The sequence below is a fragment of the Hermetia illucens genome, chromosome 2 (genome assembly GCF_905115235.1).
Source record: "Hermetia illucens chromosome 2, iHerIll2.2.curated.20191125, whole genome shotgun sequence".
Classification (NCBI taxonomy): domain Eukaryota; kingdom Metazoa; phylum Arthropoda; class Insecta; order Diptera; family Stratiomyidae; genus Hermetia; species Hermetia illucens.
Window position 1 is genome coordinate 64,433,622 of NC_051850.1, and position 14,468 is coordinate 64,448,089.

A 14,468-nucleotide genomic window follows, 5' to 3' on the forward strand; every position below is an offset into this window, starting at 1 on the left:
TTCTTACTAGTTGGTAAGACTTCTCGATTGTCAGGGGATATACATGAGGCACTATATGGAACGGCGAAATTAATTGCAGTCATAAGTACACACTTTATATCTAGAAATCATGAAAACAGCAAAGATTGAGGAGATTCAATTTTCAACAACAATGATGGAAAGTTAATGGGCAGCTAAGATTTCCCTTACTGCATAAGTTTCATCCTTATCCAGTGGTAAAATGTTGAAATAAAACCTTATATTCGAACACTACAAATTTTCTGAATTTGAAATGGAAAATTCTGATTTTGGAATGGAAAATTCCTAATTTGAAATGGGAAATTCTAAAACTGACTTTGGAGTTTAGAAAAATCTAAAATTGTTTGGGAAATTCGGAATTTGAATTGGAAAATTCTGAATCAGATTTGCAAAGCCTATAAATAATCATCTGGAGGCATGTTACAGGTCACTGGATCGTGAAGTAGCCAGAAGACATCCTTTTCGGTATCAGGTCGACTTGCCTGTAGTGCGTACATGCTGAAGAAGTGAATAGTGCGATCAGCTGATGTAATGGTGAGCTTCATCAGCCGGTCATCAAATTTTTAATGGCATCGCGGAAACCTTATGTTGAGTGTGCTGACTACCAAGATGGAGAAGTTTACCGAGTTCGTGTCCTATATCGCAGCTTTTGGCACCAGACCATTGGGTTTTTTGTAGAGCGAAAATATCAGCACATCTTTTCCGAAAGGCTCTTGCGAGTTCCTCGGTCTTTTCAGTGTTTTCTTTGTTGGCCTACCGCGGAACTTGCCACCACGCGAGAACAGGTAGGATTTAGCATAGTGGGGTACCTCCAATTATAATTTACATATCTTTTTTCCCGATCACAGCACTTCATTTTTTTTACTGAGGATACTACAAAATAGATTACCTGAAACCTTTCTCCTTTATCTGGGCTTGGGAAAAGTACACTACGTAAATAGACAATGTTTGTTTGTTCAGGATGAACATAAAGCCGCGTCTTCATGTTTGCCTTAACAAACAGTCTCAACCACAAACGTGTGGATAGGCTATTTGCCTCGGCTCGTTGGTAGGTTTGCTAGCGCTAGTAGGCGATCTGGCCAGCCCACACACACGCCAAGGTGCTTCAAACCGTGGTAAACCCAAACGGTGGATAGGGGGTTGCCTTGGTACGTGTACTTTCGCAAGCGCTTGCCGCCGATTGGATCGAGTGTCCGTCGTTTGGCACAAATCAAGGGAAATTTGTCGCCAGTGTTTGCGACAGGTCCACATGTTTGTGAGCGGTCTCATTTGTGCATTGCCGGCGATCGCATGGTATGAGATGAAGGACTGGTGTGAAATGAAGTTCGCGAACGAACTGCGCCGGCTTGGAACGAACTTCGCTGATGTGGAATGTTTATTATACATTACGCTTTTAATCATAATACAGCTCACCTCGAAAGTTTGGGGAGGTTTGTTGAGGTTTGCCGTGATCGGCAAACATGTGGAGCCGGCTTACTACTAGCGGCAGACATGCAATCGAATTGTCAAGCAAGTTGTTCGTTGCAGCGGGTCTGTGACCACGTTGTGGTTGCAGAGAGATTACACGTCTGTGTACTAGTTACCCACAGACGTGCAATCTCGCTTTAACGACTAGCTTGGTTGCAAGGACGAACAGGCGTTGCAGGATTGGATCATTGCCGTTATTTAATTTATAAGTTATGCATTAGTTTAAAGCTCGTGATTATTTAAACACAAAACACGAATGAAAACCACCAGCTTCAGCAAGCAACAATATGAGCCATATTGCTCTAGAAACAGAGTCGGTATGGTATCAATCATGTTCCACTGTCAGTTGTGTCCAAAAGACTTGTAAGACGGCGAATCGGTCTGACTACATTGAGGGTTGCACCGCAATTGCACTGTATGTATGAGAACATATACAGCGGCTCAAAGTGAAACTCAGACTTTAAGGTATTCTTTATACGGACATTAAGGGTCTAAAATAGAATGCAGGAAGTAGAAAAAAATTGTTTTTATAAAGCCTGATTCATGTTAATCAATTTTCAAAAAATTAAAGTTTGAAAAATCAGAGAACTAATTCTGTTCTCTCTGTTTTCATTTTACGTAAAGAAATCTGAAAGAAAGCTTTAATATTTTCTGGTTTTAATGAAATTTTAGTTTGAAACTTAAAAATGAGAAGACAGTCCCTCTCGAGTTGTCATTCGACACCTTATTATAAATTATTCTAAAGAAACAGGTTTATCAGTACGACAGATTGAAAGTATTGTATAACGAGGTAATTCTACAGTTCACGACATCATTAAACGATTCAAACCAAGAAAAACTTTGGAAAACAAAACAAGACTAAGCAAATGGAAAATATTTTAAGTATCCGAAGAACGATGGATAGTATGGGAAATAAAGAAAAAATCAAGGTTAAGTGTTCCAAATTAACTGCGGCATCAAAAACGCAATAAGAAAAAGAAGCGAATCTAGAAACAGTAAGAATAATACTAAGGAAGAATAATTTCAGTGGTAAAGTCCGGCAAAAAACCGTTTATTAGCAAGAAGAATCATTCAAAAAGGATAAAATTTGTAAAATTGCACAAAAGAAGGCTTTTTCGTTTTGGAAGACAGTATTGTTTACCGACACAAGTAAGTTCAATGTTTTTCGCTTCCATAGCTGGGGGAGGAATATAAAGAAAACAAGTTACGGCCATCAGTTAAACATGGAGTTGGGTCTGTGACGGTTTGGGGGTCAGTGTGCCAGGAAATTACATTTCATTGACGGAATCATGGACCAGCATAAGTATCTACAGGTTCTGAACCTAAATTTCACGAGTAGTGCCCGGAAATTAGATATAGCCGATTGTTTCAGCTTCTATTAGAATAATGACCCGAAATATAAAACCGCAAATTTTCAACTGCGGTTACTTTATAATTGCCCGAATGTTCTTCATCCACTTTCTTAATCTCCAAACTTAAATTTTATCGAACATTTATGCCCATATTCGGAGGAAAATTTAAAGCATCATTCGATTTCTAACACGAAAGACTTAAAGAACGCGTTGGAGTATGAATGGGAACGATTCTTGTTTTCTTCAGCCTTTGTCCCGTTCATAAGCGGGTTGGCTCATCGTGATCGGTTTCGCCATTCGCTCTATCAAATGCCTGATCTGGATGCAATCTCGAGGCTTTTAACTCCCATCATGTGTATCAAGCCATCGTTGTTTCGGCCTGTCTTTTGGTCGTTTATTATTGACTTCGATGTTCAGACCAATCTTAGTGCGAATTACGTGACCATACCATCGAAGACTCCTCTCTCGCAATTTTTCCACGGTCGCTGCACCCCCATATTGATCGCGAATATCCTCATTTTGGATGTGATCAAACCGTGTTAAGCTACTAGTCCAACGCAACATCTTCGTATCCATTACCGTTGTCTTTTATAGTCGGCCAACACTCAGAACCATAGAGAGCAACAGGACGGACATTGCAGTAAATTTTAGATTTGAGACGTTCGTTGATACGTCGATCACAAAGAACACCAGTTGTGCAACGCCACTTCATCCAGGTTGCGTTAATGCGTTAATGCGTGAAGCAATTTTTTAACGCAGTTCTCCATTGGCTGATAGCATTGACCCGAGATATTTAAATCGCTCAGTTCTAGGCAGGTCACTGCTGCTGATAGTAATTGTGTCTGTTTCATGGGGATCGGCCGTTAAAAATTCAATTTTCTTCAGATTCAATCTGAGACCGGCAATCATTCCATTTTTAGACAAGTTGTTCGAGATAGTTTTTGCTATCAGATGCTAGAAAAACATCATCTGCATCGTGTGACGGTTTCCATAACAAGAACAAAGAGGAGTGGTGAGAGGGCGCTTCCTTGACAGAGACACGAAGCGGTTTTCATACACCCGCCACAATTCGAAATTTACTTTTCGTATCGTGGTAAAGCAATTGAACCCAGCGCAAGAGTTCTTCTGGTACTAAGTGTTGTCGTAGAGCATACCAGATGAGTCGTGTGGCACACGGTCAAGTATTATCTCTAGATCCAGATATGCGATTGACCCCTGTTAATGCAAAAAACTGGTGCACTTGATGTCAAGCAGATTGGAGGTGCTAGAGTAAGTAAAGGGCTACCAACAAAATATTAAAATCATCAATTCATATATACATAAAAACTTCTAAGTGACTGAGTTTCAATTTGAGATAAAATTTGTTCATTTATCAAGCTTCGGTTTTTTTGAAAATTAATGAGAAAAAATTTTGCTTTGCTTTTTTAACGACTTGATAATATGAATAAAGCTTTGTAAATAAAACTTGATAGGTTGTTTACATTGTTTCCCTACAATCTTAATGCCCTTATAAGGAAAAACATATTAGTGACCGAGTTTCACTTTGTGCCACTGTAAACATGTTGACGTTTAATTTCTGAACTTCACCACCACCATTTAAGTGTGTAATTTAGAAAAAAACCCCTTTCATTTTGTTTGTTTGTATGTATTTACATGTTTCCATTAGTGATTTTTAAGGTTATTAAATCGGTTTACTGTCTGTCTGTCTGTCACACGCACTTGTCTCCAAAATGGCACGGAAATTCCTTCCTTATATGGGAACTATGAAATCCCACACATACAGTGAATGACATTACGTCGAATTCAGATGGGACGGTATACATGTAAAAGGAGACATGTGAACATTTTTTCACCTAATGCAAATGTGTGGAGTATCAAATGAAAGGTCTCAAATAATGGTGATGGAGTTTTGACAGAAATTGCGAAATGGACTCGAAACTACCTAGCCCAAAATCTGTAAAAATTCAAGGCGGTGCGCTTTCATGAAATCACAGTTCGTTCTGGACAGTGGTGCCGTGCCATTCACGTACGAAAAAGGGTAACTATTATAAGAACATTAAATTAAAAAAATATTGTTACATTCCAGAGCTGCTGCGCACAACAGCAAATACGGGCTTGGGGACAGAATGTCCGCCAAGAGGTGTAAGATGATACACCCCGAGGAGGTGTCATCGGAAGAAGAAGGCAGCTCCCCAGAGCTGCAAGCAATGAACGCGACCCTCCTCGAAAAAATCGAGGGGCTAAAACAAGAAAAGGCTACGATGGTCCAGCAGCTGGACTGTCAGCTAAAAATTATAAAGCGGCTAGAGGATCGCTTGGCATCCCTCGAAGGGAGGATGCCAATCGCAACGTCGGAGCAGCAGCAACGACAACATCATCGTGAACAACATCAACATGAACAACAACAACACGAGCAACAACTGAAGGAGCAACAACTGAAGGAGCAACAACTGAAGGAGCAACAACAGAAGGATCAACAAAATCATCAAGATGGAGAGATGTGCGTCGTCATTCAAGAAGAGGAAGGCGACGAGTTCAACTTCGTCCAGCGGAGGAAAAAGAGAAACAAAGAAAAGGTGAGTGTAAGTAGAGTTAATGCCCCTCCGGCAAACCCTCAGGCACCCTCCCCCCAGGCTACCTGTCCAAAAAAGGCAAAAATTCCGCCCATCACTGGGTATAAAATTAATGTACCTCAATTCTTGAGGATATTAAAAGAGAAAGGGTTAAAAGCAATCCTAAAAAATACGAGGGCCGATAGGACCCTCATTTTTGCCTAAAGTCTTGAGGATCATGCAGCGATCTTCAACCTTATTAAGGAAAAGGGACTGCATGCCACGACCAGTACCCCTCCGGCTTTAAGGACTCAGTCCTTGGTCATCCGTGGTCTTCATAGAGAGACTGAGCCGGCTGACATAATGCGCGAACTCAACGAAGAGTACCCGCACCTAAAGTTGAAAAGTGTTTCAAATCTAGTCACACGAGCCGACAAACTGGCCCACAGCCTGAACCCGGCGCTTCCATTGAAGTCGCAATCGGGGCTGTTCACGGCTACTTTCGAGCCAGAACAAGATCTAAACGAAGCATTTAAGGTGAAATATATCCTTCACCAGAAAATTTCGCTTGAGAAAGTCAAGCCGTTTCAAGAAGTGCAGTGCTACAACTGCCAAAACTTCGGGCATATCGCCATCAATTGCTCCATCGTACACCGGTGCGTGAGGTGCACGAAAACCCATGTGCGAGGGGAATGCTCAAATCCCACCGCAGACAAACCAACCTGCTGCAATTGCGGCCAGGCCGGATACCCCGCCAACTACCGCGGATGCCCGGCATACAAGGACATGGTTGCCAGAAGGGAAGCTGGCAGGGCGAAAAAAAATGCCAAGACCATGAAAGCCAAACAGGCGGTGACTCAAATGTCACAAAGCTTGACTAAACCGGGCATTTCTTACGCTCAAGCAGCTAGGAATACTCTCCCTAGAGCTGCAGCCCCCCAAACTTCTCTTTCCCAAACAACTAGGAACACTATTCCTAGAGCTACAGCCCCTCAAGTCCCTCAAGGCAACAAATTGGCCTTCCAAAACTTGGTCGAAACTCTCGCTTCGGCCCAAACAAATGAACAGCGACAATTAGCCGCTTTCCAACTTCTGATGAGTTTATGGAGTTAAAAGTCGTCACATTTAACTCCGCGTCCTTGGTCTCACACGCCCAACGTGCCACCGCACAAGAGTTGGTCGATTCCCTGAAAGCAGACTTCTTCTGTGTTTCAGAGACACATTTAAAAAGCAGGCACAACGTTTATTTTACCGGATATAACATTGTCCGAGACGACACCAACAGCGGTTCCGCCCTTTTAGTCAGAAAAGACTATGCATTTGAGGAAGTCTCCATCAAAAACCTGCAGACCTGTTCCGCGGCAGCGGCCTTAGTTAAATCTAACGACAATAGACGCATCTTAATAGCTGCAGTCTACATAAAATGTAACTCTCCATCTGAACAACTGGGCCAAGACTTACAAATCTTGAGCGATCTCCAGTCTAAATGTAAATACTTAATTTTTGGTGGGGACTTTAACTCACGGCACACTTCCTGGGGCGATTTGGCAAAAAACCGAAATGGGGTTACCCTCGAAAAATAGATCCATAATCAAAGTCCATTGAACCCGCTTGAGATGATCTTGCCAGACACACCCGCAAGGCCTGCAAGTCAGTCAATACTTGACTATTTTCTAATGTCCGCAGACGCCACTCTCACACTGCAGGTGTTAACGTGCAAAACTCTACCAGGGATGTCTGATTACTTCACAGTTGAACTTATACTTTCCCTAAACTCTCAACTGCAAAAGCGAGTACCCAGCGCAATAAGATCATTCGCCCATACTAACTGGGATAAATTCAGGGCAGAATTAGCACCACAACTAAACCTGAAAAAAATCACTGTCTCGCAAAACCTAACGGACAAAGAAATCGATGAGGCCATCATCTTGGCTACTGATGCCATCAACTCTGCTACACGCAGAAACACAAAGCTCCTCAAAATCGATGAGATTCAGTTCAATAAACTGCCGCACGAGATAATGAAACACCTGAAAGTCAGAAAAATCTGGCGCAGAAATCTCAAACGAAACTTCCACAAAAATGGCAACAGAACTAACACGGAATATAAACTGTTAATTTCGCGGATTAACTGCCTTAGTACATTAATCCGTCAAATGGTGGAACAATTCCGTAGCAAGGAACTCACTCGCAAGCTAGCAGATGTGAAACCCGGATCTAATATGTTTGTACATATAAATAGGCTGACAGGCCGCAACAGATCCAAAAATTTCGTTCTTACCAAGAACAATGAAAACATCGGCAGTGACGCTAGGAAAGCTCAAATACTCGCGAAGTCTTTCCTAAATCAACTAAACTCTCCTTTACCTAGTAACAACCGAGCCGTCAGTTCGATTGTAGACACGACAATCAAAGAATTTCTTCATGAGCATTCACTCAAACTAACTACCTTCTCCACCTTTAACCCATCCTGCAAACCAAATGACCCAAAAACCTTTTTGAGCTTATCACAGCTCGCAGCCATCACTAAAAGCCTTAACGGCAAAAAATCAACCGGACCAGATGACATAGCTAATATTGTCATCAAAAACCTCCCTAGGGCATCAATGAAGTTCCTTCTTGCAGTCTTCAACAACTGCATCAATAATGGTTACTTTCCCACTACTTGGAAAGTAGCTCCCACGAACCACAAAACTTCAGACCCGTCTCTCTCCTCTCCAACTTGGGCAAGCTCTTCGAAAAAGTATGAACAGTGGGATTAGTCCAACATTGCGATCGTAAAAACATTATTCCGAACCATCAATTCGGGTTCCGGACAAAGCACGGGACCCAACACGCACTAAGCTATTTTCACGATTCAGTGAGTAGCAAACTTAACGTCAATAACAAGCCCACAGTAGTGTGTGCATTAGACCTCGAAAAGACATTTGATTCCGTGTGGGTCAACGGACTTATCGTCAAATTAATCAGCCTTGATTTCCCTATCCCGGTGATCAGACTTATAATAAGTTTCTTCGAAGATAGGCATTTTTACGTCAACGTGAGAAATGATTATTCCGATCTCCTACCGGTCACTTCTGGAGTACCGCAGGGATCCATTTCAGGACCTACACTCTACAACATTTTCACGGCCGACGCTCCAATCCCAGAGAGCGGCACATAACTATTACAGTTCGCTGACGACACGCTTATCTTCTCGTCGAGCCTCCGACCCGGTAAGGCAGCTAATGCTATAGAGAAATACTTAACAAATCTCTGCAAGTACTACCAGATCTGGGGGATAAAAATCAACGAGGCTAAAACACAGGTTATTACTCTTCGGAGAAAATCCAGATACTTGGGATCTAGATCAATCCACAGAAAAGCTAAACGCTTAAAGCTACGCATCGGGAATACCGTAGTAAACAGTTCACAACAAATGAAATACCTGGGAATGCTATTTCATGAACACCTACGATTCGACCCCCACCTTAATCTTGCTCTCAGCAGAGCACGCGGTGCACTAAGTAAAATCTACTCAATTCTTCGTAAAAGAGTAGGACTTTGCACTAAATCTAAACTGACCCTATACAAAGTCCTCATAAGACCGATTCTTTGCTACGGAGCCCCTACATGGATCTCTTGCTCGACCAAAGCTGTGAAGAAGTGCGAGTCCTTCGAGCGCAAAATTTTGAGACACTGCGTCGGCTTGTCGTACAATTGGAAAACCAAGAAGTGCGGCCGCAACGCCGAAGTGTACAGGAGAGCAAAAGTTAAACCTCTTCGAGAGTTCGCTCTCAACCTGTTAGAAAGATTCTTCGAAAGAACGGAGAATCACCCCAATCCACTCATGAGGCAACTTTATCTGGAGGGTAACTCCACCCCATTGGACACATTGTTAAGGCCTTGCCAAATTGTGAGGTCTGCATTAAAAACCGCCATTGTCTCTCTCTTCGACACTCCTTGCCTGGTAGGGGTGCACAGAGGTTAAGCGCGAAATTGTAAGCGCTATAAAAACATTAGTTATAAGAATTAGATTTAAGTATTATTTATTAGATTAGATTAAGTTCGAATAAGTAAGTAAATAAGCCTTCTCGCGCTCTAGGTGCAGGCGCAGTTTTTTTTTCAAATATATGTCCAGTTTTTTAATCATGAATTGTCAAGATCTATGTGTAAAGTAAATACACCGAAAAAAGTAATGTCAGAGAAGGTCGGGCAGGCCAAACATTGTAATAGCCACCCGTTTTTTTTAATTATGACACATAAGCTACATTTAGGCTAGTAATAAGAAACAAACGCTATGTATTTAATGTCACTGGTTTTTAAATAAATGATTTTCAAATGAAAATGAAAAAAAAATTCCAGGAAATGTAGACCTCAAAATATGTCATGTCTGCTCAAATAAACTTATTAATAATATATTGCCATCCTTTTGAAATTTATTGAACCCCCCCTCACCCCCTAAATTCATCAACGAATTCAGTACGAAATTTCCCAGCAGCAAAAGAGGACAGTATCGCGCATTATGCTGCCAGTTTCCTGGAACTCCGGCTGTTATTGTCCAAAGTTATAGCAGTTTAAACTTATCAATTTTGCACTTATTTGTATCTGTTTTTGGTAAACTTCTTCGTGCTTGCTAAAAACGTAGAATTTCTAGTGTGAAGCATATAAAATTGACAATGAACACAGCACTTTCCAGATCAAATTATTTGCTTAAGTAGCTCTTTGCAAAATGGTGTCCAAGTTAATTTTTCATTGTATATGTACACGCAGAAGTGTCATACGCTCATCGTTCCTAGCATAAGAAAACACATAACCTTTCATACCTGAAGCGTCTCGAGGTTATTCAATAAACTAATGTACAAATTATAAGCTAAACTGCTTAACTCTCATTGTGTTCCGCAAAAATCGCTTTTCAAACTAATTTCCTAAAATTGTGCAGTATTGAATTTGTACAATAAATAGCCAGGAAATTGTGGAAATGTTGGGTTTCTAAAATTTATAATACAAGAAAACCACAAAGTTTTGCATATATGATCCGGTTTTCCACTTATTCATTGCCAAGGTTAATGATTTGCGGAACTAACCGTACATTTAATTTTGATTTTATTTTTCTAGCTACGTTTGGATTTGCATAGCTTGAGGTGATGGGATGAAATTTTATCCCTAAATATATGTAAATATTTACCTGCGAGTGCTACTCTGTCCTGAGGTCAAGTGTACACGAGCGATAATTTCCGTAGCTGCTTTAGTGTGGTGAATGTTTCGTAGGGTTACGGTTCATAGATGTGAATGCTCTGAGTGAAATTAGTAACAGTAAGTCCAAAAAGATCGTTTCCAGTATTAAATGCTTGTATGTAGATAGAAATTCAATCACGTGTTTCAAATGCTGATTTTACGACGAAGCAAAATAAAAAAATAAATGGAAAGGAAACGTATTTTGTGTAGCCCTCTTTTGTCTTGCATAATGCAGCACACATATTTCTGTCGCCAAAATGTCGACTGTTGTTATGCCCGCCACCCTCACCATTGTATCATTTGATGTTTTGATCGTTATTGATTATGAATCTAGGAATAGCATATTTCAAGCCGAATCAGCGAGGAAAAAAAACAATATCCTAATAGATTAACACCGTTTCTCTTTTCTCATCCGTCAGGGTTAGCTCGGGTATTTCTAGCCAGGACTTTACGCCCTCAAGTCGCATAGATTTTCCTCTGGGGGCTACGGCCATGTTATTCGTAAAGATAACAATCTTCTGAGACGGGAAGAACAAGCACTCCAATATACATGGTATTTCACAATAGTGTACCCAGTACCAAGCCGCGTGAGACCACGCCATGAGGGTGTATCCTTTGGAGCATTCATTCGTTCCGTAACAGAGAGTCTTCTCAGAGAGCTAATTTTGACCAAACTCGTCAAATATTCTATGAGAGCCCAGAATATCTATGTGCCTTTAATTTGATTCTCTTCAATGCTAACACGGTAGCAGCCAGCCGAATTAAGCGTGTGCTTGTCGTATCTTTCGTAGAGTGAGTTCGTCGAAATCCATGCTGGCACTCCGACACGCCATTGCCACTTTTGCCGATGGGTAGCAGTCTTTTGTAGATGACTCTTTCCATAATCTTCTCCATTGAATTTAACAGGATGATTGGACGATATGATGCTGCATCCCCGTACATATACCTTGGAACATATACGATAATAATAATCGATGGCGCGATAATCCATTTGGATGGTTGGTCTTGAAGCGTGTTAGAGCATTTCGTGGTCAGCATTGTACTCAATTCCGCTATGCTATTAACATAGTATGCTGGTCCCAAGGCCAAGTAAAGGAGGAGAGTTTGAGGCAACGTACTTTGTACTATCCTCAGTAAAACAAAAAAACAAAAAAATGCTGAGATCAGGGAAAGAGATAAATAGAGGAGTTGGAATTATTCCACTATGCTAAATCCTACCTGATCTCTTGGTGACAGATCCCGCGACAGGTCGGCCAAGAAAATGCGTACAATGTTGTTAGAAACAAGATGATCGGATTGAGTCACAAGCTTCGGAAGTCGACGCGGTAGGATGGCGTCAGGACGTAAGTAAGTCCGAACAAAACAAATACGTGTCTACACGCGAAATGTTGGCACCCTAACTGGAAAGACCGAGGAACACGCTAGAGCCTCTCGAAAAGGCGGAATTATATCTGCGCTCTACAAGTAACCCGATGGTCTGGTCCCAAAAGCTGCCACATTGAACGCGAACGCTGTAAAAATGGCTACAAACATCTCTATTTTGGTAGCCCACACACTTAGTATGGTGTTGGCATTGCCATCTTATAGGGTTTCTATGATACCATTAAAGAAGTCGAACGATTTGTTGATCGGCTGATGAAGCTCACACTATTCACTTCTTCACCGCGAACGCACTACAGACAGGTCGACCTGATGCCGAGATTGATGGCATCTGGCAACTTCTCGATGAAAAGACTTGTCACGTGCCTACTGACGACTATATCATCATTACCGGCGACCTTAATGGCCATGAGTGAAAACGCAGACGGTAACTGGTACCATGGTGGAAAGGGATTTGGAGCGCACAATGAGGGTGGCGATCGTATAATCGATTTTGCGAACACCAATGACCTTGTACTTATGAATACCATTCATGGTTCATCAAACATTGTCGCATCTTCCTACATTTTATAGTGGGAATAGTAAAACGCAAATGGGAACAGTAAGACGCCGATATTTTACCACTGCCATTGATCGTAAAAGCGTTCCCTAAGAGACCATCGCACCTCAACATCGGCCGTTGATTGCCGTCCTGCGAATTAAGCCACCGATAAAACAGCGTGAGGAACGCACTGGCCCGCCGCACATTAAATGGCGATTTCGTGAGAAGAAAGAAGACATGATCTCACTTACGCGATTACCAACCAGTACGAATGTGGTAGAATCGTGGAACCAAATGAAAGACACGACCCACACAGCAGTCTTTGCAACCCTCCGGGCCACCAAGTCAGGTAAGCGGTACATCAACCGAGATACTTGGCTTTGGAATGAAGATGTTGAAATGAAGGTTCGTGAAAAGAAACGCCCTTACCACATATTTTCGACGATAAAACGCTGGCTAATTCGCAAATTTATAAGAATGCCAACCGGAAGCAAAGAAAGCGGTCATTGTCACCCGAGTGGACTATTACAAAAGTCTTTACGATAAACTGGACACTCGGGATGACTAGAAAGATCTTTATCGGCTTGCCAAAAGCCGTAACGAACTTACCCAGGATATCGAACACTTCTGTTGCGTTAATGACAAGAACGGTACTTTGCTTACCAACCGCCGAGCTGCAACGGATAGAGCAATTCCACCTGTCAGCGCAACTGAAGTCGAGGAGGCAAGAAAAGGAATGAAAACGGGGAAAGCCGCAGGACCTGACGACAGCGCATCTGAGCTCTGGAAAGCGAAGAGCTGGAACCCAACATTGTGGTTCAGTGCATTCTTTAATTGGATTATTCAGGAAGGAAGAACACCATCTGACTGGCAAGAAAGTACCACTGTTCCAATCTGGAAAAAGAAAGGTGGTCTAGCAGAATGTTCAAATTACCGTCCGATCTGGTTACTTTCCCATATCATGAAAATTTTTGAACGTATTCGTGACAACCGTATTCGCGCGCTTGACCGTGTGCCGCACGAACTCATCTGGTATGCTTTACGACAACACTTAGTACCAGAAGAACTCGTGCGCTGGGTTCAATTGCTCTACCACGATCCGAAAAGTAAAGTTCGAAGTATGGCAAGTGTATCGAAACCACTTCGTGTCTCTGTTCGTGTTCATGAAGAAGGCGCCTTCTCACCACCCCCCTTTGTTCTTGTTATGGACACTGTCACCTGGGACATCCAACCTCCAGCGCCCTATACACTGCTTCATGCAGATGTTTTCCTAGCAATTTGTTCAAAAATGGAATGATCGCTTCATGCAACATGGCCTGAGATTGAATCTGAATAAAAAAGAATTTTTGACGACCGATCCCCAAGAAACAGTGACAATCACTGTCAGCGGTAGTGATCTGCCCAGAACTGAGCGATTTAAATACTTCGGGTCAACGCTATCAGCCAATCGAGAACTGCGTTATAAAATTCATTCACACATTAACGCAACCTGGATGAAGTGGCGTTCCACAACTGGTGTTCTTTGTGATCGACGTATCAACAAACGTCTCAAATATAAAAATTATCGCAATGTCGTCCGTCATGTTGCCCTCTATAGTTCTGAGTGTTGGCGGACTATAAAAGACAATGAACGGCGTCTTGCGGTAATGGAGACGAAGATGTTGCGTTGGATTAGTGGCTTGACACGTTTTGATCACGTCCGAAATGAGGATATTCGCGATAAATATGGGATTGCAGCAACCATAGAATAATTTCGAGAGAGTTGTATTTGATGGTATGGTTACGCAATTGGCGCTAACGGGAATTCATTTGCCAAGATTGGTCTGAACATTGAATTCAATGGTAAACGACCGAAAGGCAGGCCGAAACAACGGTGGCTTGATAAACTGGATGAGGATTTAAAAGCCTCCAGATTGGATGCAGATCAGGCATTTGATAGAG